Raw genomic sequence first — 25,143 nt, forward strand, 5'->3', positions numbered from 1 at the left:
GCCCCCGGCGGGCGGAGCCGCGCCTGGCTGAGGAGCACGGAGTGGGGCTCGGGAGGAAAGGGCTTAGGGGCCCAGGCCGGAGAAGCCGCCTGCGCCTTCTCGGGCGCGGTGTGTGTGCGCGCGTGCTGCTTGAGTGCGTTCGCTCAACGCCCTCCCAGCTCGTTTCCCTGCCTTTCCCATCCTGAGGGGGGAAGACGGCGCCCCCACATGCCGGCCCCCGCGGCTGCTAGGGCTGGCGGGTGAAACGTGGACCGGGGTTCTGAGCAGGCCTTCCTTCTTGGGTAGAAAGACCTTTGGCTTTTGCTCCTTCCCTTGGTGTTTTTTGGCGCGGATGCGGATATGGTGCCTTGGGACATAGCAGCCATGTTGTGACTTGGCGCGAGGTCAGAGGCACACGTTGAGAACAGCAGGATGGGGGAGAGAGCCTGGCTCCTTGAAGACCACCTCATTTGATCATCGTTTGACTCCTCGCCACCCCGACCTCAGCACTAGCCGTTCCGCGCGCCCTGCAGTCGGCACTGGTCAGACCTGATGCATGCCACCTTTCCCCCGGTCACAGTGTCTCAGTCCTGCCTGTCAGAAGTGACTGACTGTGGCTGTTAAAGCGTTAACTCCCGCCGGCTTAAGCTTGAGAAGAGGATCGGCAGCGTTATGGGGAGGCCTGCGTTTCGTCTGTCTCTCTCACCTGGACCAGGCCACATCAGTTTCCTCATCTGTAAAATGGGGGTATTGGACATGATTTGATTTTCCGGTTCTTTTGTTCAGTGACTTTCTGAGGCCGATGGTGAAATCTTTCCAAGGGACAAGGAAAAACCACAGATGAGAGCCAGCCCTGATGGCTTAGTGGTTAAAGTTTGGTGCACTCCACTTCAGCCTCCTGGTTCAATGTTAGCTTAGGGCGAATCTTCCCCTGCAAAAATAAGAATATAAATAAACAAACTAGAAATGATTGATGGTGCAAACCCAACGGAAGTTTACAGGACAGAAAGCAGGAAGGACATGCCCAGTGGCATAGCAGTGCGTGCGGGCACAGCGGGGAGGATGGGGAGGGGAGGACTCCACCCCTTCTGGATCAGCATTGGGTTCTCAAAAAACCGAAAGGTGGGTCAAGTCCAATGTCTGTCTCTTACTGAGTATCAGTTGAGTGGGCTGTGCCAAATGGTTTTGATGTACAAAGCTAGGTATCTAGAGTGGGCGCTCTTGGAGAATTCTCATGGTGGGAATATTTGTGCTGAGGTGCCATCTTCAGGTTCTTAAAGGAGTACATTGAACCATTCATTCTAGATGTTACTGCATAGGACCATGTCTACAGTGCATGCCATTAAATACACGTGTCTGTAGATTAAACCGCAGGTTCCGTTATGGGTCGACTTGATGGGAAGGTCATCGTCCTGACAGCTGCTGCTCAGGGGATCGGCCGGGCCACTGCCATAGTAAGTTACTATCTCTGTTTGCTTCCTGCCTTTGGAGGTGTTGAATCACGTGGACAGATCCCATGGCTGTTTAATTCTGCTCTACTTTTTTTTATTGGCTTTTGTGCTTCTGTTGTCTTAAGTTACAAAAATAAAAGTTGCTACTCCTGATCCCAGGCGGATGAAGCAAGGCTTACCTCACATATTTATTATGTGACATCTCATAACTTTTGACTCTGAGAACTTATTTCTTTGCCTCAGTTTCTCTGCACTGTAATAAATATATTACAGGGGGCCTAAAGGAGTGCATAGCCCTCTGAAATCATGTCAGTTCAGACATAGGACTCCAGAGTTCTAAGACTATCAGGTTACCGTTACCTTTACCTTGTAATTTATAGCAGCTTCTTGCACATTATATTCCTCACCTGAGCTAATAATGCAGCTTAACTGTAACGGTAGGATATAGTTTGATATTTGTGAAAACACTAGTATACTCTTAGGAGGAAAAGTGTTGAAATAACCCATTTTTTTCATTATTTGGGGTTTAGTCACCTCAGAAATGGAATAAAGGCTATCAAATCACAGAATAGTAGTATTTTGAGAGGTGTTAATAACAGAATCCTAGTTTTTTAAAAACACTATTGTATTTGATGTTACTAAAAGGGACAAAGTCAGATGACAAGCACAATGTATGTCATGTTGTACTAATTAATGATAAAAATAACAAAGGGAAGGGCGAAGCGAGACTAGATAGTTTGAAATTCCACCCATGAATAAGGAAAACAATGAAAATAAGATAAAGGGAGAAAAGGCTAAAGGATTTTCTATTCATGAGAGCAGCTTAACCAAGTAAACAAAGGATTCATTTGTGTGTTGTCTTCCAGGCTTTTGCAAGAGAAGGTGCCCAAGTCATAGCCACAGATATCAATGAGTCCAAACTTCAAGAACTGGAAAAGTACCCGGGTAAGCAACTCAGCAGCTTGAACTTGGGATTCAGAGTCCATAAGGTATTATAAAAAACAGTACTCGTCTGCTGAAAGAAAATTACTTGGCTGGTCAGCTCCACCGGCCTTCTTCTTAGAGCCTGATTCTTTGATATCAAATCTATATTCTGTGAACCTACAGACAAAAATCTGTATACTTAAATATATAAAAGTTGTATACTTAAAATTTTTTTTATCCAGCATGTTGAAGGATTCAGTACCTAATTACAAAGTTGTATGTGAAATTTAACAGTTGTTGCGTTAACTTTTAATGACAACTTTCACTTCTGTGCCCTACTCAGCACAGTGCTGTCCAGTAGGAAAATGATGTGAACCACGTGTGTGATTTAAATTTCCTGTGGCTACATTTAAAAAGTAAAAAGAAACAGATGAAAATTAATTTTAGTAATGTATTTTATTTAACTAAATATATCTAAAATACCATTTTAACATACTCAATATAAAAAAAATTTATGGAATATTTTACATTCTTTTTTCATACTAAATCTTTTAAATTCACGTGTGTTGTACACTTACAGCGCATTTCAGTTCTGACTAGCTGCATTTCAAGTGCTTAGTAGCCACATGTGCCTGGTGGCTACCATATTGGAGACAGCTCAGCCCTAAAGTCACATATGATCAGAAACCCTAAGAGAGTATGCAAATTATTTCGCTGTGTATCACCCCTTACTGCACCACACTGAACTCAACTCCAGCATCAAAGGACTTCAACTAGAGTTCCTCTGAAAGAAATCAGAACAGACAGCTCATTTGAAAGTTAATTCTTCCAGCAAAATAGAACAGGTTATATAATCAAATGCAAATTAGCACATTGAATTCATGAACGGAATTAGACTATGCTATTTTAATTATTGGATTGTTTATTTATTATTGGAAAATTATTTAATTTTAATAATAGGGAATTTTAACTCCAAGTCAGAAAAACGCTGTTGTACTGAAAAAGTACTAAGGGAAGAAAGTCCTCCCAAAACTTTCTCCCCTTTCTCTCCTTTTCTATGTTTATAATCTTTTCTTTCTATATCTATAAAAGAATAATAAACCATATTTTTTTTAAAAACATTAAAATAGTGACTTTCTTTTATTAGAGAATGTTTGGGGTTTTTTACTAACTATTACAGTGTGTCTCTGAGATCCAATGCTGGATCTCTCATGTCTAGCTTTCAAGTGTTTCATCCCTTCTCCTGGCCCCTCATTTCTTCTCCTTGCAATTTAGTGCAGAAATAAGTGATTATACCCTTGACTGACAAAGTTGTTTCCAATAAATAATGGAATTGACATGAAGGTAAAGTGCACAAATGGAAACAGTCTCCTGTCTCACTGCCCTGCCCTTCCCTACCCCTCACTCAGATAGGATTCAGTGTTCCTGGGGCAGTGACTCACCTCTGGGGAAAGAGCAAGCCTGCGCTCTGTTATTACTGCTGGCTCACTGAGAAGCATCTAATATAGATCATACTTCACTGTAAAGTCTTTTCTCAGAAAAGGCCTTTAGTATTCAATTTAGAGAGTGAAGAGAAAGGGAGGGAAAGAGAGGTGTGTTATTGGGAGTTCAGGATGGGGAGGATTTTAAGATTTTTATTAATGAGATTCTTAAGATTCTTAAGACCCTACCAATGGTCAACAATCCTATGAAGGCAAAATGGACAGATACTGTAATCTTTGTACTTCAAAGCAGCTACATCTACAAGACTAAACATTTTTTATGGGTATAAGTAAATAGTTTCCCTTGTTTTATGTTTCAGGTATTCAGACTGGAGTCCTGGATGTCACAAAAAAAAAAACAAATTGATGAGTTTGCCAATGAAATTGAGAGAGTTGACATTCTCTTTAATGTTGCTGGGTAATTCATAACTTTTTAATTTCATTCTCCTCACAGAAAGTTTTCTATGTCTTTTATTAAAAGAAATTTGATAATATGGCCAAATTATTCTTTGTGAACCCTAATATATTCCTTAGGAAATAAAGCTGGATTTTGGACAGAATTTTTGTTACAAGTAAGATTCAGCAAGTAAAACAGCCATAGAAGTTGACATGTGCTTGGGGCCTAAAGGCACTTAAGGATACTCAAGACAACTGCTACCAATCCAACGCTGTTGATCTACCTAAGGCTGGGGACAGGCTCACACCAGTGGACTTGTCACTGATGTTCCACTAAGACTTATAAAATAAAATTAAAAACTGTTTTCCAGGAGTGTCTTTAAGGCAAAGTATATCTGCCAAAAACTGAGTACTCAGTTTATTGAAATGCGAATGTTCCCCATTTGTTGGCACAACATTCTGGCAAGTTCTTTCTACCTCCCAAGCGCAGCATTTCTTATTAGGACAATTAATCCCAGCAAAAGAAGTTTCACTCTGTTGCTTTATATACAGCACAAAGAGAATGGCTTAATTGAACTTGATAGAGTAGTACCAAACTTGCTGAACCATGCTTGAAGGATGAGAGACTGGAGCTGGAGCAGCCCCATGTGGAGCAGCTAGTGCTTGTGCTCACTCTCCCTTTTCAGGCATGACAGTAGAGATGAGGACAGTTGAGGCTTACGCAGGACTAAGTAGATAGAGTCTGATGTTCCACTTTTCTTGTGTGGTGTTAACGTTTATACTGTGGCATTGATAGAAAAATCCTAGAGCCTTCTTATGTATTTTTATGATTCTTCCTAATCATGTTTCAGTATGAAAAAAGTCTGTCTATTCATAGTTTATCATGTGTTACAATGTATGGAAATTAAAGCAACAATTTATGATTATCTATTTTATAAATAATCTGCTCATCTTTCATAGAAGAATATATTCAGAACCATGAAAAAATCAACTAGCAAAATTATTTTTTGAGCATCTATTAAATTTTCAGCAAAGTAAGGGATATAGAAATATAGCATGTGGTTCTTGCTGTCATTTGATTGAACTGGAAGTACAGTGGTACATGGGAATCACAACTGACAATATTTTATAAGTAATTACATAATCTTGGTCCAGGGGACAGTGAAATCAATTAGGACCCCATTGTTATAAAGCTTCCTTGAGGAAATGTGACTTGGAAAATAGCAAAGGCTATTTTGAGGGTTTTCTTTTGTTCTGCTTTGTTTACTCAGTATGTCAGAACTGTACAGTAGCGATATTACTTTGCTGCCCTGAGATGGTGAGATACTTGTTTTCCCTGCAACTTTGATTTCCCTTGAGAATGATAAGTTCTTGCCACCTGAGGGCACTGCTGCTCTTGAAATCAGAGTCCACTGGGGCAAGTGTCCTCAGTTGTTTGTAATGGCGTTGATATTTCCTGTGCATTTGGTATAGAGCTTCTTATGTTTGGGGGCTCCAGACACTTGCCGCCTTCTTTTAAAAGAAGGATCTTGTTTTCAAATAACAAATTTTTTACCTTAAGTTGTTGAGACACTTACTTACCTAATGTACCAAGTGATACTATGTTTGAATTGTTAAAAGTCTTGGTTAGGGAAGGGACAATGGTCTAAGTCAATAAATGAAAATAAAAATGAAAAGGAAGTGGAATAGAAATCGTTTTTAATGATAATTTTTCCCCATTGTTTAATTACTCTTCCAGTTTTGTTCATCATGGAACCATCCTGGACTGTGAGGAGAAAGACTGGGACTTCTCAATGAATCTTAACGTCCGCAGCATGTACCTGATGATCAAGGCCTTTCTTCCTAAAGTAAGGTGACCACCACCAGGATGACCACCACGTTAGTCTCCAGGTCTCCATCCTGGGCATCCAGAAAGAATCCTCACATGTGCTGAAGAGTAATGGTAGTTAACGTAATGACTAACATGTAGTGAACATAAATACCAAGGCATTTAGTATAAATTAATTCGTCTGACCTTCCAGTTCATCCATTCAAAGAATATTTATTAAGCACTTTCTACATGCCAGGCTCCATTCTAGGTGCAGAAGACAAATCAGAGAACTAAACAAAGTCCCTTCTGTCAGGGAACTTCCATTTTGGAGAGGTGAGACAGGATAATATGTAATCAAATAAACATATAACATGTGAGGTAGTTATAAGTACTATGAAGAGAAAAAAAGCTCAGTTATTAGAGAGGTCCCAGAGGGCCTCACTGATAAGGTGAGATTTTCATAGAGGCTGAATGGAGCAACGGAGCTAACCATTCAGGTGTTTGGGGAGAAGCTTCCAGGGAGAGGGACAGCAGGAGGCCTGTGGGACCAGAACAATCCGATGAGGTAGGTACTACTTTGTCCCATTCACTGTACAGAGAAAGAAACTAGGAGGTTAAGTAACTTGCCCAAATCACATAACTAGCAAGTGGTTAGAGCTAAGATTAGGCACACGCTCTCAGGATGGATGTACCCCACTGCTTTTCTGTACCTTGAGTACCCTCCTTACTCTCCTGTCTTTAGCTGAGCCACTGAAGTTCCAGAGAGGTGAGAGACAGCATGTGCTGAAGAGAGAGTATTCCTCCTGAGTCTGCCACCCTTGAATTCTCCAGCCTTCACACAGCTCATCAATGTTTTTCATTTTGTTATACAAATAAGCTTTAAGTACCTTTTGATACAAAGCACCACACCAGGTGCTCTAGGGGAGACAGGTGTAAATATGAAAAATGTTGACTTCAAATGAGCTTGTAAGCCAGCAGTAGCAGACAGCACGGGCTCAGACAATGGACGGGTTGACTGTGTACAGAACCAGCTCAGTTCAAGGTTGTAAATTAAATCCTAGTGAAATGCAGAAGAGCCATTCTTTCCATCCATCCCTGCTGGATGAGATGACTGGAGTACTGAATGCTGCCCTGTGCGGGACAGGAGAAGAGCTTTTTAATGGCGCAGCAGGACTGATACTTTGCTCTGAACATTCAACCTAACGTCAAGAAGGATGCAGATGAATGCTAAAAGGAAAGTTAGAGAAATTGACTTAGTAACAAAGGAATTTGTTTTTAATCTATTTGTTTAGTGCCTAGAAGGGATCTTTGGGTGGGCCCACAGATTGTTGAACTAGCAAATTTTTTAAAAATATAAATTGCCTTTTTTACCTATCTGGAGGTGATGAAAATCTGTTATTTGGAACTTGGATGCATTTTTTGAAGGCTGGTCCTTAACACAGGATTTGGGGAGAAGCAGAGGCTGTGGTAAAAGGGGAGAGCGTCCGTCACAGCTGGTGAGACGTGTGAGACTCATTTGTAAAATGAGCTTGTTCGTGTCTGCAGTGCTTCACGAGTATCAGTGAGGAACGTAGGTGTGAGGCACAGTGGAGCTGAAATTTACACTTGTAAGTGTTAACTTTTAAAATATCGAACAATAACTTGCAAATTAGTGAGTTTGCCTGTGATTTAAAGCACCTTAACAATAATCCATATGAAACAATGACACTCGTTTGTAAAAAACGAAAAGAAAAAAATCCCCCAAAATATTAACCAGTGGGATGGGGAATCAAAAGGAGTCAGTGCCACTTGTTAAGGTGACCCTAACCAACCTGACCCCAAGGTCAGACTCTGGTGTCAAAAAACCTTCGGCACAGCCTGAGCTCTGCCCCTAATTCGCCAGGTGCCCTAGGAGATGGTACTTAGGCTCTCTCAGCATCTGTTTCTTCTATTTATTTATTTACTTTTTTTTTTCTAAGATTTTATTTTTACTTTTTCTCCTCAAAGCCCCCTGGTACATAGTTGTGTACTTTTAGTTGTGGGTCCTTCTAGTTGTGGCATGTGGGATGCCACCTCAGTGTGACTTGATGAGCAGTGCCATGTCCACACCCAGGATTCAAACCAGCAAAAGCCTGGGCCACCGAAGCGGAGTACGCAAACTTAACCACTCAACCGCAGGGCCAGCCCCATGTTTCTTCTGTTTAAAATGAGGGTGATAGATTACACAATCCCTTCCAGCAGTAATTGTCTAGGATCCTCTTGTGTTCGTTAACCATGACACACATATACCCAGTTAGAACTTTCCAGAGGAAGCCAGGATTTGGAGTCCAAGCAGATCTGCAAGGTCAGGTGGTCAAAATATAGGAACACTTGTAGGAAATTTCTGTTCATGGATAGACATTCCAAGACTGAAAGATCGGTCAAAAGGCAGAGGACAAATTGAAGATTCTGTAAGAGGTCAGTGCAGAATCCAAGGTCCACTAGAAAAGAAGATCCATTACGGCAAGGATCTGGGGAGGGCTTGGATGTTTGGGGATTTTTCCTCCTTTGCTGTATTGTAGAAGAGTCCCTAGCACACGGAAGTGCTTAGCAAATGTTGGTTGAATGAGTAAGTGAATCTAGGTTATCAGTCCAGGTTGGGGTCAGGCATAGAATCACTGAAGACCCAAGGAGCCAAGGTCTGCCAAGTTTAGGAGCTGAGTTCTGGTTGATGGGGACAGAAGAGCTGAGTCAGAGTGGGACTGACTAGATACAGCTAGAGGAGATCTTTAGAGACCTTTGTAGCCCTGCCTGAGCTTCTGGAAGATCAGTCCTATGTGGCCTTACTATGTACAGACACTCCACTTTATGGGCCACAGAGGGCTGCTGCTTGGCAGGCAGAGGGAGCATCACACGGGACAGCAGGTTCTGAGCTGGGGGTAGGAAGGCAGCATGGAGGGAGGCAAGGACTTTGGGCTGGAGAATCAGCAGACAGGCCCAGCCGAATGTATGGTACCAGTGTTGGGGCAGCAGTAGCATCTCTAGGCGTGAAATTCTAGTTTGCCTGAGAGATTATTGCATTTCAGAAGATTGGAGACTGAACTCACTTAATAGCCCATTTTTATATATTAAGTTGGGCTGTATGTATTAAAAATGGATTATGTATGTTAATTATATTTCAATAAAACTGGAACAATAAAGTAAAATGGGTTATTTGCTAAAATGGATAAGAAAGAATAATTTTAAGGCTTAGTTTTCAACACCATTCTACTCTACTAATTTTCCTAGTGTTTTTTATGAGGACCCCATTTCATTATGATTCTCTTTATTTTATAGACACACAAGTTGAGTTAAATATATTCTCCCCTCCATCTTCCTTGACTTGGTGGGTCACCTCAGCCTCTCCCGGTGTCCTTCGCTGTCTCCAGCACCATGCCATAGGCTGGTTTCAGACTCTCTGCTTTTAGTATGATTGGTAGCTAAGTATCAAAACGGAAAGTAGGAAGATGACCATAAAGAGATGTATAATCTTGGCAGCCTCATCCCTGATCCATTCGATCATTCACCGTCTCCATTCCTGCCTCTGTCTGAAAGCTACTGGAGAAACTCACCCCAACGGAAGTGACTTTTTTCTCTAGACCCTTTACACTGCCTCTCAAGACTCTGCTCTTTTAGAAACTTCACTTGATTTTCATGATAGAGTATATCCTGGTTTTCCTTCCTCTGTTCTCTAGTTGATATTCTCCCTTTTCCTCCTGGCAGTTATTTGAACTCTTCCCCACTCTCTCGTGGCCACCATCTCCCCTTGTTCTCTATAGTCATCCTCCCAGCCTCTGACTTCCATGAAAAGTTAGTGCCCATTAGGCCCATTCTCTCAACCTCTTGCTTCTTCCTCCAAAACGTTTATGAGTACCCATGCCCTTGCATGTACATAATATTATCTTGAAAACATACGTATATGTTATAATTAATAAAGTGTAAGTTCATTGAAAACAAAACATTTTTTAAGTCATAGCAGCCTGTTTCATTATATATTCTTTTAGGTCTGGGGCAGGGCCCAGTAATCTGCACTTTAAACTAGCACCTCAGGAGATCTTAATTCATCAAAACGTATTGACCGCCTACTGTGCCCCTTGTCTAGGAGGACAACACAGCCCCAGACCCTCCTCTCTCAAAGTTCACAATTGAGTGGGGAAATCCTGCAGGACGTATTTTTAGGAAACACTGCCCTTGACAGGAGGCTGCCATCAGTGCATGTGGCCATGGACTGAGCTCTGCCTGCTGTGTCTGCTTTTACCACTCCTTTCCCGAACCACTACTGCAGCTTCCAGTCGTCTCCAGCATAGGCTGCCAGAGGAACCTGTAATCCCCGGATCTAGACATACCGCTCCTCCTCTGCACTAAGGCCTGCCTTATCTTCAGGGGAAATCCCAAATTCCTAAATTTAGTCCCTGTTGGCCTCTAAGGCCTCTTTCCTCCCAGGGCCTGCCTTCCAGCCAGACCCATCCCTTCCCCCCAGTTCCATAATAGAACCTTTATACCTATGGTTCTCATTCCTTAAAACACGCTTCTCTTTTGTTTTTCTGACTGTTACTCCACAAAAATGGGGTTCTCCTACCCAATGCACGTAGAAAAAAAACAATTAATTACAGCATCAGATTTGGGGAAAGAAAAAAGCTTTATTGCTAGCTTGATCTGCAAAGAGACAGGAGGCGTATTCTCTCAGATCTGTCTCCCTGATCAAGGACTTGGGGCAAAATTTATGGGATGAAGGGCAGGGTGGTCTGAAGGGTGGAGACGGATACTTGGAGGTGAGAAATGAGGTGAGTGATGATCTGTGCAAGTGCAGTCAGCTCCATGGCTCTTCATAGGACGCATATTCACAGAATGGTGATGTTGGCATGATCTGAGGGTGGAGTTTTCAGCCCTTTGATGTCAAAAAGATTACTTAACAGGCATTTGCGCAGGCCCACTTGATGGAATGGTGGTCTTACCTGGCCTGAACTGGACAAGGGGGGACTCTCAGTTCCTGAAAACCCACTCTTATTACTCTGTTGGTAAGACGGGGTCAGTTGAACTGGTCCTGGAGGGCCCACGGTTACACTAATACTCTAGTTTTCAAAAATCGACCCATATATTTCCTCCTAGGAGCCCTCCTCTGAGTGTCCAACAGTGGATTGGCCCCTTCCTACCACCCACCACCTGTTCTCTGTGAAGGCCCATGCTGTCTCTGGATGCTGATTATGTCAGCCACCCAGTCAGACTGGCAGCTCTCCATAGGCAGGGACTGTGTCACTTATCTTTGAATCTCCTGGACCTACACAATACCCAGCCACTGTAGGTATTCATCAAATAATGTGTTCACTGGAGTAAGAGTTTTCTAACATCAGGAACACAGTAAATATGAACATTCATTTGCACTGGCTTAGAGTTCATCCTCGGTCTTGCTGATACTCTTGTGACAGGGAAGGTGGTAATCCCCCTGGGAGATGTTCTTGCCAGTGAGAGTGTACTCTGCCATCAGTTCCCAGCAGTGATGAGGAGGTTGTTAAGACTGCTTAATAGTACTTCATGTTAACAGCTAATAAGATGGTTCTGCAAACCCAGAGTAAATGCAGATCTTTTAAAGAGGTAGTATTTTTAGCCTGCAGAGTGGCATTTTTTTTTATTATTTGTTTTATTTTGGCAGATGCTCACAAATCTGGCAATATTATCAACATGTCCTCTGTGGCTTCCAGCATCAAAGGTAAGTCTGTTTTCCTCTGGGGGTTGTGATGAACATACTCATAATCTTCACAAGCTAAGGGTTTTGGAAACAAGCATAGCAGATATGATAAAACTTACCCATAACTTCAAAACTGCTCTTTTAAAATTAGTATTAAGTTCCTTGTCTACCAGTCCTTTCACCTTACATGTGATCCAGTGACATTAAATGAAAGTTTGTTTTTTGTGCTCTCCCGTTTAGTTCTTCTAATGGATATGGCAGTGGAGATCAAAGTGGGAGAAGGAAACATTTATTCATTTGATTAATCAAAAATGTATTGAACACCTACTGTGTGCCCCTGCCCCCAGAGAGTTCACAGTCCAAAACGGGGAGTGGGGAGAGGCTCAGGCAAACACACGTCTTCCACCATGTGATAGTTCCACTAAAGCGGAACACGCGCACTTAACCACTGAGCCACCAGGCTGGCCCCAGCTATTTCATTTTAAACTTGAAAATCCATGTGTGCCAGACTGTGCCCTTATCTCCATCTTGCACTGCAATCCTGGCCCTTCAACTTGACTTCTCGTTTAGGGCCCAGATCAACTGTCTTTGTGAAGCACCCCCCCAAGCCCACAGGCAGAGTTACTTCCCGTATTGTCACAGCACTTCATACAAAGCTCTGTTACAAAAAAAAAACAAAAAAAGAAATAGCCACTGCTGAGAGAACATTCCTTCTCTTTGCGAGGATACACACATTAAGCCTGCATGAGAGAGAAATGCAAAGAAATGCCTAAGCTTCTTGGTCTTTTGTTTTGCTTTGCTTTACCCTAATTTTCTTTTCTTTTCTTTCTTTTTTTTTTTTTTGAGGAAGATTAGCCCTCAGCTAACATCTGCCGCCAATCCTCCTCTTTTTGCTGAGGAAAGCTGGCCCTGAGCTAACATCCATGTCCATCTTCCTCTACTTTATATGTGGGACACCTGCCACAGCATGGCTTGATAAGCGGTGCTGTGTCCGCACCCGGGATCCAAACCGGCGAACCCCAGGCTGCCAAAGCAGAACGTGCAAACTTAACCACTGCGCCAGTTTTCTTTTTTTATCTTTTTTATTTTATTGAGGTCATAATAGTTTATAACACTGTGAAGTTTCAGTTGTGCATTATTATTTTTCAGTCACCATATGTTGCCCGCAGCCGCAAAGGGCAAGGAATGACAGGCACCGCCAAGGCTATTTGGTTGTTTCAGCAATCAAAGGTTTTGGATAAAGGGAAACAGAACAAGGAGTGGGCATAAGGGAGAACAACAAATCGGTACTTACAACATCCACACCACAATCAGCTGGGGAAGTCCCAATAGTTTGTACGGCGGGTGGGAGTGCCGATTGTCCGGGTCTGAGGCAAGGTGTCCTTTCCTCAGTGAGACTCCCAATTGTTCTATGCCTGTGACTCCCTTTTACCCTAAGGTTTCTCTGGGTTCTGACTCAGGGTTTTAGACATTTGGATATTTTGAGTTATTTCTTCTTGTTCCCACAGATGGGGTGCTTCTATCTTTTTCGTTCCCATGGATAGGATGTTTCTAAAGTCCTGTCAGGTGCCCGTCAGGGTGGCCAGCCCAGACAAGGAACATGACACAGGACTCATTCTTTGTAACTTGTGCCTTAGAGTCAGGGCCGAAGTGGCCCTGAGCCCAGACACATTCCTTTGTGTAGGGCCCAGGCCCAGTATCCTTGGAAGGTGGGGAGGTCAATGAACTCTGTGCACCTTATAAATGGTGCCTCTTCACCCCTTGTGCCCACACCCTAACCCCCTTCCCCCTGGTAACCACTAAACTGTTTTCTTTGTCCATGTGTTAGTTTTTCTTCCACATATGAGTGAAATCATATGGTGTTTGTCTTTCTCTATCTGGCCTATTTTGCTTAGCATATTACCCTCCAGGTCCATCCATGTTGTGGTGAATGGGACAATTTTGTCTTTTTTATGGCTGAGTAGTATTCCGTTGTATATATACCACATCTTTATCCATTCATCAGTCGGTGGACTCTTGGGTTGCTTCCACATCTTGGCTATTGTGAATAATGCTGCAGTGAACATAGGGGTGCATATATCTTTACACATTCATGTTTTCATGATCTTTGGATAAATACTCAGTAGTGGAATAGGTGGGTGGTATGGTTATTTCTATTTTTAACTTTCTGAGGAATCTCCATACTGTTTTCCATGGTGGCTACACCAGTTTGCATTCCCACCAGCAGTGGATGAGGCTTCCCTTTTCTCCACATCCTCTGCAACATTTTTTGGTTTTTCTCTTGGTAATTATAGCCATTTTAACAGGTAAAAGGTGATATCTCATTGTATTTTTGATTTGCATTTCCCTAATAATTAGTGATGTTGAACATCTTTTCATGTGCCTGTTGGCCATCTATATATCTTCTTTGGAAAAATGTCTGTTCGTGTCCTCTGCCCATTTTTGGATCAGCTTGTTTGTTGTTGAGATGTATGAGTTCTTTGTCTATTTTGGAAATTAACACCTTGTTGGATTTATGATTTGCAAATATTTTCTCTCAGTTGGTGGGTTGTCTTTTTGTTTTGTTCCTGGTTTCCTTTGCCTTGCAGAAGCTCTTTAGTCCAATGAAGTCCCATTTGTTTATTTTTTTCTTTTGTTTCCCTTGTCCAAGTAAAAATGGTATTCGAAAAGATACTGCTAAGACTGATATCCAAGAGTGTACTGCTTATATTTTCTTCTGGGAGTTTTATGGTTTCACATCTTAGCTTCAAGTCTTTAATCTGTTTTGAGTTAATTTTTGTGTGTGGCAAAAGATAATGGTCTAACTTCATTCTTTTGCATATTTCTGTCCAGTTTTCCCAGCACCATTTATTGAAGAGACTTTCCGTTCTCCATTGTATGTTCTTGCCTCCTTTGTCGAAGATTAACTGTCCGTAGATGTGTGGGTTTATTTCTGGGCTTTCAGTGCTGTTCCATTGATCTGTGTGCTTGTTCTTGTACCAGTACCATGTTGTTTTGATTACTACAGCTTTGTAGTATATTTTGAAGTCAGGGATTGTGATGTGTCCAGCTTCATTCTTTTTTCTCAAGATTGTTTTGGCTATTCGGGGCCTTTTGTTGCCCCATGTAAATTTTAGGATTCTTTGTTCTATTTCCACATCATTGGGATTCTGATTGGGATTGCATTGAATCTGTAGGTTGCTTTAGGTAGTATGCAAGTTTTAACTATGTTTATTCTTCCAGTCCATGAGCCTGGAATATCTTTCCATTTCTTTATGTCATCATCAATTTCTTTCATTTAACGTCTTAAAGTTTTCATTGTGTAAGTCTTTCACCTCCTTGGTTAAATTTATTCCTAGATATTTTATTCTTTTTGTTGGGATTGTATATGGGATTGTATTCTTAAGTTCTCTTTCTGTTAGTTTGTTATTAGAGTATAGAAATGCAACTGACTTTTGTAAGCTGACTTTGTACCCTGCAACTTTGCTGTAGTTGTTGCTTGTTTCTAATAGTTTTCCTATGGATTCTTTAGGGTTTTATATATATAAAATCATATCATCTGAAAACAGCAAGAGTTTGACTTCTTCCTTGCCAATTTGGATTCCTTTTCTTTCTTTCTCTTGCCTAATTGCTCTGGCCAAAACCTCCAGGACTACGTGGAATAAGAGTGGTGAGAGTGGGCACCATTGTCTCGTTCCTGTTCTCAGAGGAATGTCTTTCAGTTTTTCCCCATTGAGTATGATGTTGGCTGTGGGTTTGTCATATATGGCCTTTATTATGTTGAGGTACTTTCCTTCACTACCCATTTTATTGAGAGTTTTTATCATAAATGGATGTTGGCTCTAGTTAAATGCTTTCTCTGCATCTCTTGAGATGATCATGTGGTTTTTATTCCTCATTTTGTATCATATTGATTGATTTGCAGGTGTTGAACCATCCCTGCATCCCTGGAATAAATCCCACTTGATCATGTTGTATTATCCTTTTAATGTGATGCTGTATTTGGTTTACCAATGTTTTGTTGAGGATTCTTCGTCTATGTTCATCAGCAATATTGGCCTGTAATTTTCCTTCTTTGTGTTGTCTTTGTCTGGCTTTGGGATCAGGGTGATATTGGCCTCATAAAATGTGTTAGGAAGTATTTCATCATCTTCAATTTTTTGGAATAGTTTGAGAAGGATAGGTATTAAATCTTCTTTGAGTGTTTGGTAGAATTCTCCAGAGAAGCCATCTGGTCCTGGACTTTTATTTTTTGGAAGACTTTTGATTACTGTTTCAATCTCTTTACTTGTGATTGGTATATTCAGATTCTCTGTTTCTTCTTGGTTCAGTTTGGGAGGTTGTATGAGTCTAAGAATTTATCCATTTCTTCCAGATTGTCCAATTTGTTGGCATATGGTTTTTCATAGTATTCTCTTATAATTCTTTGTATTTCTGTGGTATCCATTGTAATTTCTCCTCTTTCACTTCTAATTTTATTTGAGCCTTCTCTCTTTTTTTTAAATTAGTGAGTCTGGCCAAGGGTTTGTCAATTTTGTTTTTCTTCTCAAAGAACTAGGTCTTAGTTTCATTGATCCTGTCTACTGTTTTTTTGGTTTCAATTCATTTATTTCTGCTCTAATTTTTATTATTTCCCTCCTTTTGCTGACTTTGGGCCTTTTTTGTTCTTCTTTTTCTAATTCTGTTAGGCGTAATTTGATTGCTTATTTGAGATTTTTCTTATTGGTTAAGGTGGGCCTATATTGCCATGAATTTCCCTCTCAGGACCACTTTTGCTGCATTCCATGTGAGTTGGTATCGTGTATTTTCATTTTTATTTGTCTCCAGTTGTTTTTTGATTTCTCCTTTAATTTCTTCAATGATCCATTGGTTGCTCAGTAGGTTGTTGTTTAGTCTCTGCATGTTTATCTCTTTCCCAGCTTTTTTCTTGTAGTTGATTTCTAGTTTTATAGTATTATGGTTGGAAAAGATGCTTGATATGATTTCGATCTTCTTAAATTTATTGAGGCTTGCCTTATTTCCCAACATGTGGTCCTTCTTTGAGAATGTTCCACGTGCACCTGAGAAGAATGTGTATTCTGCTGGCTTTTGGGTGGAGTGTTCTATATATATCTATTAAGTCTGTCTGGTCTGTAATTCATTTAGTTCCACTATTTCCTTGTTGAGCTTCTCTCTGGATGGTCTATCCATTGATGAAAGTGGGGTGTTAACATCACCTGCTATTACTGTGTTGCTGTTAATGTCTCCTTTTAGGTCAGTTAATAGGTGCTTTATGTACTTTGGTGCTCCTGGGTTACATACACATATGTGTTAAATCCTTTTGGTGGAGTGTCCCTTTTGTTGTTATATACTGCCCTTCTTTGTCTCCCATTGCCTTTTTTTTTTTTTGGGTGAGGAAGATTGGCCCTGAGCTAATGTCCATGCCAGTCTTCCTCTTTTGTATATGGGATGCCACCATATCATGGCTTGATGGGCAATGTGTAGGTCCACGCCCAAGATCTGAACCCATGAACCCTAGGCCTCCAAATCAGAGCATGTGAACTTAACCACTACATTACCAGGCTGGCCCCATCTCATTGTCTTTTTTATCTTGAAGTCTACTTTGTCTGCTGTAAATATGGCAACACCTGCTTTCTTTTGTTTGCCATTGGTTTGGAGTATTGTCTTCCATCCTTTTACTCTAAGCTTGTTTGTCTTTAGAACTGAGACGTGTTTCCTGGAGGCAGCATATTGTTGGGTCTTGTTTTCTAATTCATCCAGCTATTCTATGTCTTTTGATTGGGGAATTTAATCCATTTGCATTTAGAGTGATTACTGATATATGAGGGCTTAATGCTGCCATTTTATCACTTGTTTCCCAGTTGTTCTGTATTTCCCTTTTTCTTATCCCGTGTATTTCAGACGGATGATTCAGTTTGGTGGCTCTCTATGATGGTTTTCTCAGTTTTCTGCTTATTTATCATTTGTGTCTCAGTTGTGATTTTTTTAGTGGTTAACCTGCACTTTGTGTACAAGATCTCATAGATGAGATAGTCCATTTCTGATAGACTCTTATCTCTTTTGACTAAGCAGTTTCCATCCCTTTCCCCTTCGCCTTCTGCATTATTGTTGTCACAACTTGTTCCATTTTGTATTGTGAGTTTGTGGTTAAAATGATGAGACTATATTTATTCTTGATATTTTCCTTCCCTTCATCTTTAATGTTATGCTAATCTGTTCTGATAAAGAGTTGCAGTTTTCTGATTTTGTCTGCCTGTTTATCTCCTTGCTGAAGGCTGTGTAAACCCTTTCTTCTTCTTTTCAGGTATGAAGGCCTTCTTGATCAAATCTTGTAGGGGGCCTTGTGGCAATGAACTCCCTGAGCTTTTGTTTATCTGGGAAAGATTTTATTTCTCCATGATATCTGAAGGATATGTTTGCTGGATAGAGTATTCTTGGCTTAGAGTTTTTGTCTTTCAGAATTTTTAATATATCATTCCAGTCTCTCCTAGCCTGTAAGGTTTCTGCTGAGAAATCCAATTAAAGCCTGGTGGGGTTTCCTTTGTAGGTGATTTTCTTCTGCTTTACTGTCCTTAGTATTTTTTCCGTGCCATTAAGTTTTGCCAGTTTTACTAATCCATGCCTTGGAGAAAGTCTTTTTACATTGATGCAATTAGGAGTTCTCTTAGCTTCTTTTACTTCTAATTCCAGCTCTTTCCCCAGGGTTGGGAAGTTTTCAGCTATTATTTCTTTGAACAAGTTTTGTGCTCCATTCTCCTTCTCTTCTCCCTCTGGAATACCTGTATTTCTGTTCACTAAATTGCTAATTTTATCCTCCGTAATATCAGCTCTGTCATTCAAGGTCTCCAAATTTTTCTTTATCTCATTTATTGTGTTTTCATCTCCAACATTTCTGATCGTTTTTTTCTTTATAGTTTCAATCTCTTTTGTGAAGAATTCTCTCCGTTCATTAATTTTGTTCCTGATTTCATTGAACGGTCTTTCTGAGTTCTCATAACTTATTGAGTTTTTTATGATGGCCATTTTGAATTCTCTGTCATTTAGATTGTAGACTTCTGTGCCTTCAGGATTGCTTTCTGAGTATTTGTCTTTTTCCTTCTGGTCAGGAGTATTAATATACTTCATACCATTCAATGGGGTGGATTTGTGCATTTGCATACTGATAGTATCTGGTCATACATTCCACCTGCCACCACTGGAGAGGGGGCAGCACCTGTGTAATCTGAGCCCACCGTGATCCCTGTCAGCCCTGCTTGTCCGAGCCTGGGCCACTTGTTGGGACTGCAGAGGCCCTGTGGGCTCTCCCACCAGACAAGAAAGCGATTATGCAGGAGCTCAGGGCTGCTGCCTGCTCCCACAGTCCCACTGAGTTGCAGTCCACCCCTTGGGGCTGCAGTGGTACTATGGGCATTCAAGGCAGCTGGGAATTTGTTTGCCTGGGTGCACAGCTCCACTGCCATCTGCTCCTAGGTCACACCAGCCATTAGTGCTTTGTGGGCAGGGCCTCCCCACTGGGTCTGAGCCTAGCCATTCCCTGGGACTGCAGTGGCTCTGGGCTCTCCCACCAGACGAGAAAGCGATCGTGTGGGGGCTCAGGGCTGCCATCACCTGTTCCTGTGGTCACGCCGAGGCACGCTCCCACCCTTGGGGCTGCAGCAGTACTATGGGCCTCCAGCTGGGAGAGCAGCTGCATGCGTGTACAGGTCTGCTGGGGGACCAGAAGAGTACTCACCTATCTCCACCACCTCTCCAGGGGTAGTCCATCCCCCTTCAAATGTATAGCTGCGCAGGTCTCTCAGGCATCCTGAGGTGCTGTGTGGGTATCTTCTGCTGATCAATGAATGACCATTTAGTTGTAGTTCGAAGAGGGAGAGACAAAGGGAACAGCTCACTCCACCATGATGCCGATGTCACTCCAAATTTTCTTTTGGAATCTGCCTAAGGTTTCTCCCAGCTGATGATGAAAAACTAAAACCACTTGTCATTTAAGTGCAGCATCTCAACACCTGAGTCTCAGTTGAGTTGTGCCGATAATGATACTATTTTCCTAAATTCAGAAACTCACCCTATTAAGGGAGAAAACCTGATATCAATTTTTAAAAAACAGTGGGGTGAGAGGAAGCATGACACTGGTTACTGGGGACACTAATTTGTGTTCCCTTTCTAGAGGAGACTGTGTTTTTCATTCCTTCACTTGTCGAACCTTCTCTTCATCCTCAGGAGTTGTGAACAGATGTGTCTACAGCACAACCAAGGCAGCCGTGATTGGCCTCACAAAGTCCGTGGCTGCAGACTTCATCCAGCAGGGGATCAGGTGCAACTGTGTGTGTCCAGGTGAGTTAGGCTCCACAGGGCTATGAAATTGTCCTTTGTGACATCCCACTTGCCACTGTGAGAGAGATCTCCATAAGCTTGTTTACTACCTGTTACTGTGGCCTGTCATTGGGACAAGTTCAAAAGGGAAAGAGTCCCATCCTGTTAAGGTAACAGTCTAACAGTCAGTTGGGAGAGAGATCCTAAGTCATCAGGAATAAGCCACTGAGGCAAACAGTTTACATGCTGCTCATGCACGTGGCGGCAATTCTAAACCACTGGGTTAAGAGACATGAGTCACCAGGGCTTACTGTTTTGGAAGCAGACCAGGGATGACTGTGTCGGGGGGAAGATGAAAAGTAGCCCATGCTCACAGGACAGCGGAAGAAAGTAAGAGGAGCCTCCCAGAACACAGGGGCTCTGCCGTGGAAATCACCTGGGTTGGCCCAGGGATAAAAAGGAGGGATTAATACCTTCCTTGATGCTATACAAAGTGAGTCAGCAAACTATGGCCTGCAGGCCAAATCCAGCCCACCGCCTATTTTGTAAATATAGTTTTATTGGAACACATCCACACCCAGTTTGCTTCTTGTATTGGCAATGACTGCTTTCATCCTACAACAGCAGAGTTGAAAACAAATGGTTCTTAACACCAAGAATATTTACTGTTTGGCTCTTCACCCAAATGTGCTGACCGCTCATAAAAGAAAGGAGAAAAGCAGAACTTATTAGTAGCAAGGACATTCAATATGTCCAAACTAAAGCATTCAATAACCTATTTCTTAGGAATGACTTCTCATTTTCTTAATATCTGTAGGTGTGTCTATTAATTAGATATGCCCTTTCACCTGGTTCCACTGACCAAAATGAATATAGGCTACCTAAGAAGAATTACTAACTTCCTCTCTGGAAAGAAATGAAATGAACATCCAGGATCCAGGTTTTTCTCAGTAGTTCACAGCTGGTGTGGGGATTGAGGAGGGGAAGCATTGCAGTTCCCTGTGGGACCTTTCACGACCTGGAGGGTATGCTAGGATCTGGGGGGGAGTTGACGGGGAATAGGCTGGACAGCCCCACAGGAGATTCTGATGTAATCCAGCCTGGTCTCCCCTCAGGTTGAAAACCACTGATTTATTAAAGAGGGAAGACGACTATATACCTTTTGTTGACACAGAATAACCAATAACCATTTTATAGATAAGAAAGATAAGGTGCGTTTTACTTGAATCAGGCAGTCTCTACAAAGGAAGAAAGCGTTCCAGAGAGGCATGGTTTTCAGTACAGTTTTATACCTTTTTAGAACACAGAACATCCATAAAACACACCCAGGATACATATTCATCAAAGTTTCAGAGAGATACTCAGTTGCAAATTAGCAAGCAGGTCAACATGACCCTGATGTCAGGAAGGGGAACTTATCTTTAAAGAGTTCTGATACTGGTGGGCACAGGAGGGGAAGTGTGCATCCTTATCTTCAAAGAGTGCCTTCTTTTACTTTGAGATAATGCATAATGCCCTCTTTAATGGTTAAGGCAGATGTTTGATAGGCTATAAGTCAGGTGTCTTTAGTTCAAGCCAAATCAGTTTTAAACCAAAATAGCTACCCCATATACCTCAATATGTGAAAATTTCTTGTCACTTTCAAGCTACAGCATTCCCCTTATGGAGGTGTTGTGTATAATTTTTCTTGGACTAAAAAGGTAAACATCGGTAACACTAAGAAACAGGAGGATACAGAAGAGACAGTTTCACTTGGTTTTAACATACAAACTGGTGATACCTGAGCCTAGCTGTTCTTGGTACCATTTACCCGGTGGAATAAATGGCAAAATGATTTGGAAAATGTGATTGTTTTAGCAGCTAGCCTTTTCAGAAGATTGGAAAATATGTTATCAAATTCTCTGGGACAAGGAACTAGCTGTGACTCACTGAGCCAGTCCCAGAAGGAAACATGATGGGGAATGAGTGTGTGTGGGATGGTGCTGATGGCTGTAGAGTCACAGCTGGTCAGCACGACTTGGGTAGACAGTAGCATGGTGTGTCAGCCTGTGCCATGGACACAGCAGAGTCAGGTGACAGTGGAATGAAGCAGAAGGCATAGGCTTGATCCACAGCTCTCATTTAATGGCCATTCATACTGGCCACATGTAAGATGTGACGCTCATTTTCCTCAGTGGGAGGAAGCTGTAGAAGCTGTAAGGATTTTGAGGAGAGTGTTAGAGAAGCTCAAGGCATCTTGAGCACACTGCTGGTGAAATTTTGGACTTTAAGGAGGCTGTTGATGAGAGAAGTAAGCAAAATGTTGTCTGAGGGGCTGGCCCCGTGGCCGAGTGGTTAAGTTCGCGAGCTCCGCTGCAGGCGGCCCAGTGTTTCGTTGGTTCGAATCCTGGGCACGGACATGGCACTGCTCATCAGACCACGCTGAGGCAGCGTCCCACATACCACAACTAGAAGGACCCACAACGAAGAATATACAACTATGTACCGGGGGGCTTTGGGGAGGAATAAGGAAAAAAATAAAATCTTTAAAAAAAAAAATGTTGTCTGAAACTGGATACAAGGGGGTCTTTGTTATGTGGTTTCAGAAATTTTATCAGCACTATTGGCTGCAGTGACATGGAAGGTATAAAATGTTTCTAATGAACCAGGCAATGTAGCGAAGGCAATTTCATCCCAGAGTGGGGAGAGTGCCGCCCCTCCGAGTAAAATGTGAGAGGAGAAAGAAGCTAAAGAAAGGGTTCTTAGACAGAAAAGTGTCAGAAAGTGCAAATTTTGAAGCTTCCCAGCCTCTCCAGAGAAATGGCAAATGGTCATAAATTTAAGGAATTATTTCTGAGCAGACCTCAAATCTGCAGTGCTGTGAGGAGCCCGCTCTAAAGATGGACCTGAAGGATGACTGCAGATCATTTTCCGTGACCGTAGGAAGACCGTGTGGCCTCCTGGAGTACTGTCAGTCAGAAAGAGGCTTCCTGAGAATTTACAGGTTACATACGTTAACAAAAAAAGTCTGGGGAACTTGCTCTGTAGGAAGGTGAACTAAGTGGGGTTGTAAAAATTTTAGTGTCATTCTTATTTTTCTTTTTTTAAGTAAAATATTGTAAATTATATTTTTCAATGAAAAACATGAAACAATGTTAAAATAGGAATTTGAAGCCAATGAAAACTGGCAAGATAATGAGGAAAATTTAGAACCAAGGACTGTGACAAGCATGGAGCTGTCCCTGAGGATTCAGAGTGAACGTGACAGCAAAGAATGGTTTTGAGATCATTGAGACAATGTGGGTCCTTGTACTGGTAAAGAATTGTGTGATATTACCTAGCCCTCAGGGTTGTTGTGAGGATTACTGAGATAATACCTGTAAAACTGCATACAGTCCATAAAGTATCATGTCAGTGTAATGCGACTAAAATGCTGGTGTTTCACTCAGAGTCCCTGCCTAGTGTCATAGTGAATTGTAGTCTGTGCTTTTAAAAATCATGGAAATGCTGTTAAAGAAGTTATAAGCCTATGAAATAAAAGGGCAGGCAGAAGAGGTGAAATTGCTGTTCCAAGTTATGGACAGGATTTCTCTGGTACCTGTATCCTACGGAAAGGAAGTTTAAAGTTGAGTTGCCAATTTCTTTTTCAGTCTAAGTAAGTAACCAAGCTGAATGTCACCCTTTGATTTAGGAACCGTTGATACCCCATCTCTGCAAGAAAGAATACAAGCCAGACCAAACCCTGAAGAGGTATGTCTCCTATTTTAAATGTGTTTAAATCTTTTAGTTAAAAAAAATGCCCTCTTCCTTACGCAGAGTAGACAAATGCATAGAGACAGAAAGTAGAAGGGTAGTAGCCGGGCCTGGGGGAGGGGCCTGGGGAGTTAGTGTTTAGTAGGCATAGAGTTTCAGCTTTGCAAGATGAAGAGACTTCTGGAGATTGGTTGCACAACAGTGTGAATGCACTTCATGCTACTGAACTGTACACTTAAAAATGGTTAAGATGATAAATTTTATATTATGTATATTTCACCACATTTTCAGAAAAATTTAAAAACCCTCTACTTTAAGATTAACTTCCTGATCTGTCACAGTGTCTGTAGGTTTTAGTATAACACAAATAGTTTGAGCAGCGTAGGAGTCACCATAGTCCTGCGTGGCCCACAGTTAATAATATTAATGATACTCTCATGTATCATGCGTGAATAATCGAGGCAGCAGGCCAGTGGCCTCTGTAGATCTCTCTTGGTTTGCCTCCTGAAGGAGCTGCCAGTGAGTTCATACTTTAGCTCACACCACTGATGTCTGGTGTGGTGTCTGGTCACAGGCACGGAGCGACTTCCTGAAGAGACAGAGGACGGGAAGATTTGCAACCGCAGAAGAAATAGCCCTGCTCTGCGTGTACCTGGCTTCTGATGAAGTAAGCGCTATTCTTCCCAGGGAGGTCATTATTCTCAATCACATTGGCCCGCTATTTTTGCTCATCAAGTAATGTCATTTTACAGAGTTACAGCATATGATCGTTAAGTTGCTGCATTTACGAGGTAGGGATAAGTTCTGATTTAATTTGCTCAAAGAAAGACCACTTTGATCTGAGCCACTAACTCTTCCTCATTCAAGTTTATATGTCACCAAATCTTGTAGCAAATAAAATGGAGGATGGAAAAAAATTAAATCACTCAATTTTATGAGAAACAGTTACTTTCAAAAATTACAGTTGGGGAAGCCTTGATTAAGTGTAAATCAAACGAACCTCCAAAATCATGAGAGCTTCAGGTGAAATGGGGAGAGAGTTAACCAGATATAATTGTGTCCAGGAGACACAGAATTGGCATCTGGTGTTCTTAGTTTTACTGGAAACTTATTTAGAAGAATCCCACTGACTCTTTTCCTATGAATTTTTACTGTTTGTCATCATATATGGAAATTCCTAATTCTGTCTCTTTCCACTTTGCATCTATTTAGTAACCAGTTTCTTCCTTTTTTTTTTTTTGAGGAAGATTAGCCCTGAGCTAACTACTGCCAGTCCTTCTGTTTTTTGCTGAGGAAGCCTGGCCCTGAGCTAACATCCGTGCCCATCTTCCTCTACTTTATATATGTGGGACACCTGCCACAGCATGGCATGCCAAGCGGTACCATGTCCACACC

General features: G+C 41.7%; 1 pseudogene; it reads left to right on the forward strand.

Annotated features, from left to right (window-relative positions):
- Positions 1-24,670, forward strand: LOC139043184 (dehydrogenase/reductase SDR family member 6-like; annotated as a pseudogene).
- Positions 24,671-25,143: the final 473 nt, after the last annotated feature.

This window comes from Equus asinus, unplaced genomic scaffold, assembly GCF_041296235.1.
Source record: "Equus asinus isolate D_3611 breed Donkey unplaced genomic scaffold, EquAss-T2T_v2 contig_193, whole genome shotgun sequence".
NCBI classification, from domain to species: domain Eukaryota; kingdom Metazoa; phylum Chordata; class Mammalia; order Perissodactyla; family Equidae; genus Equus; species Equus asinus.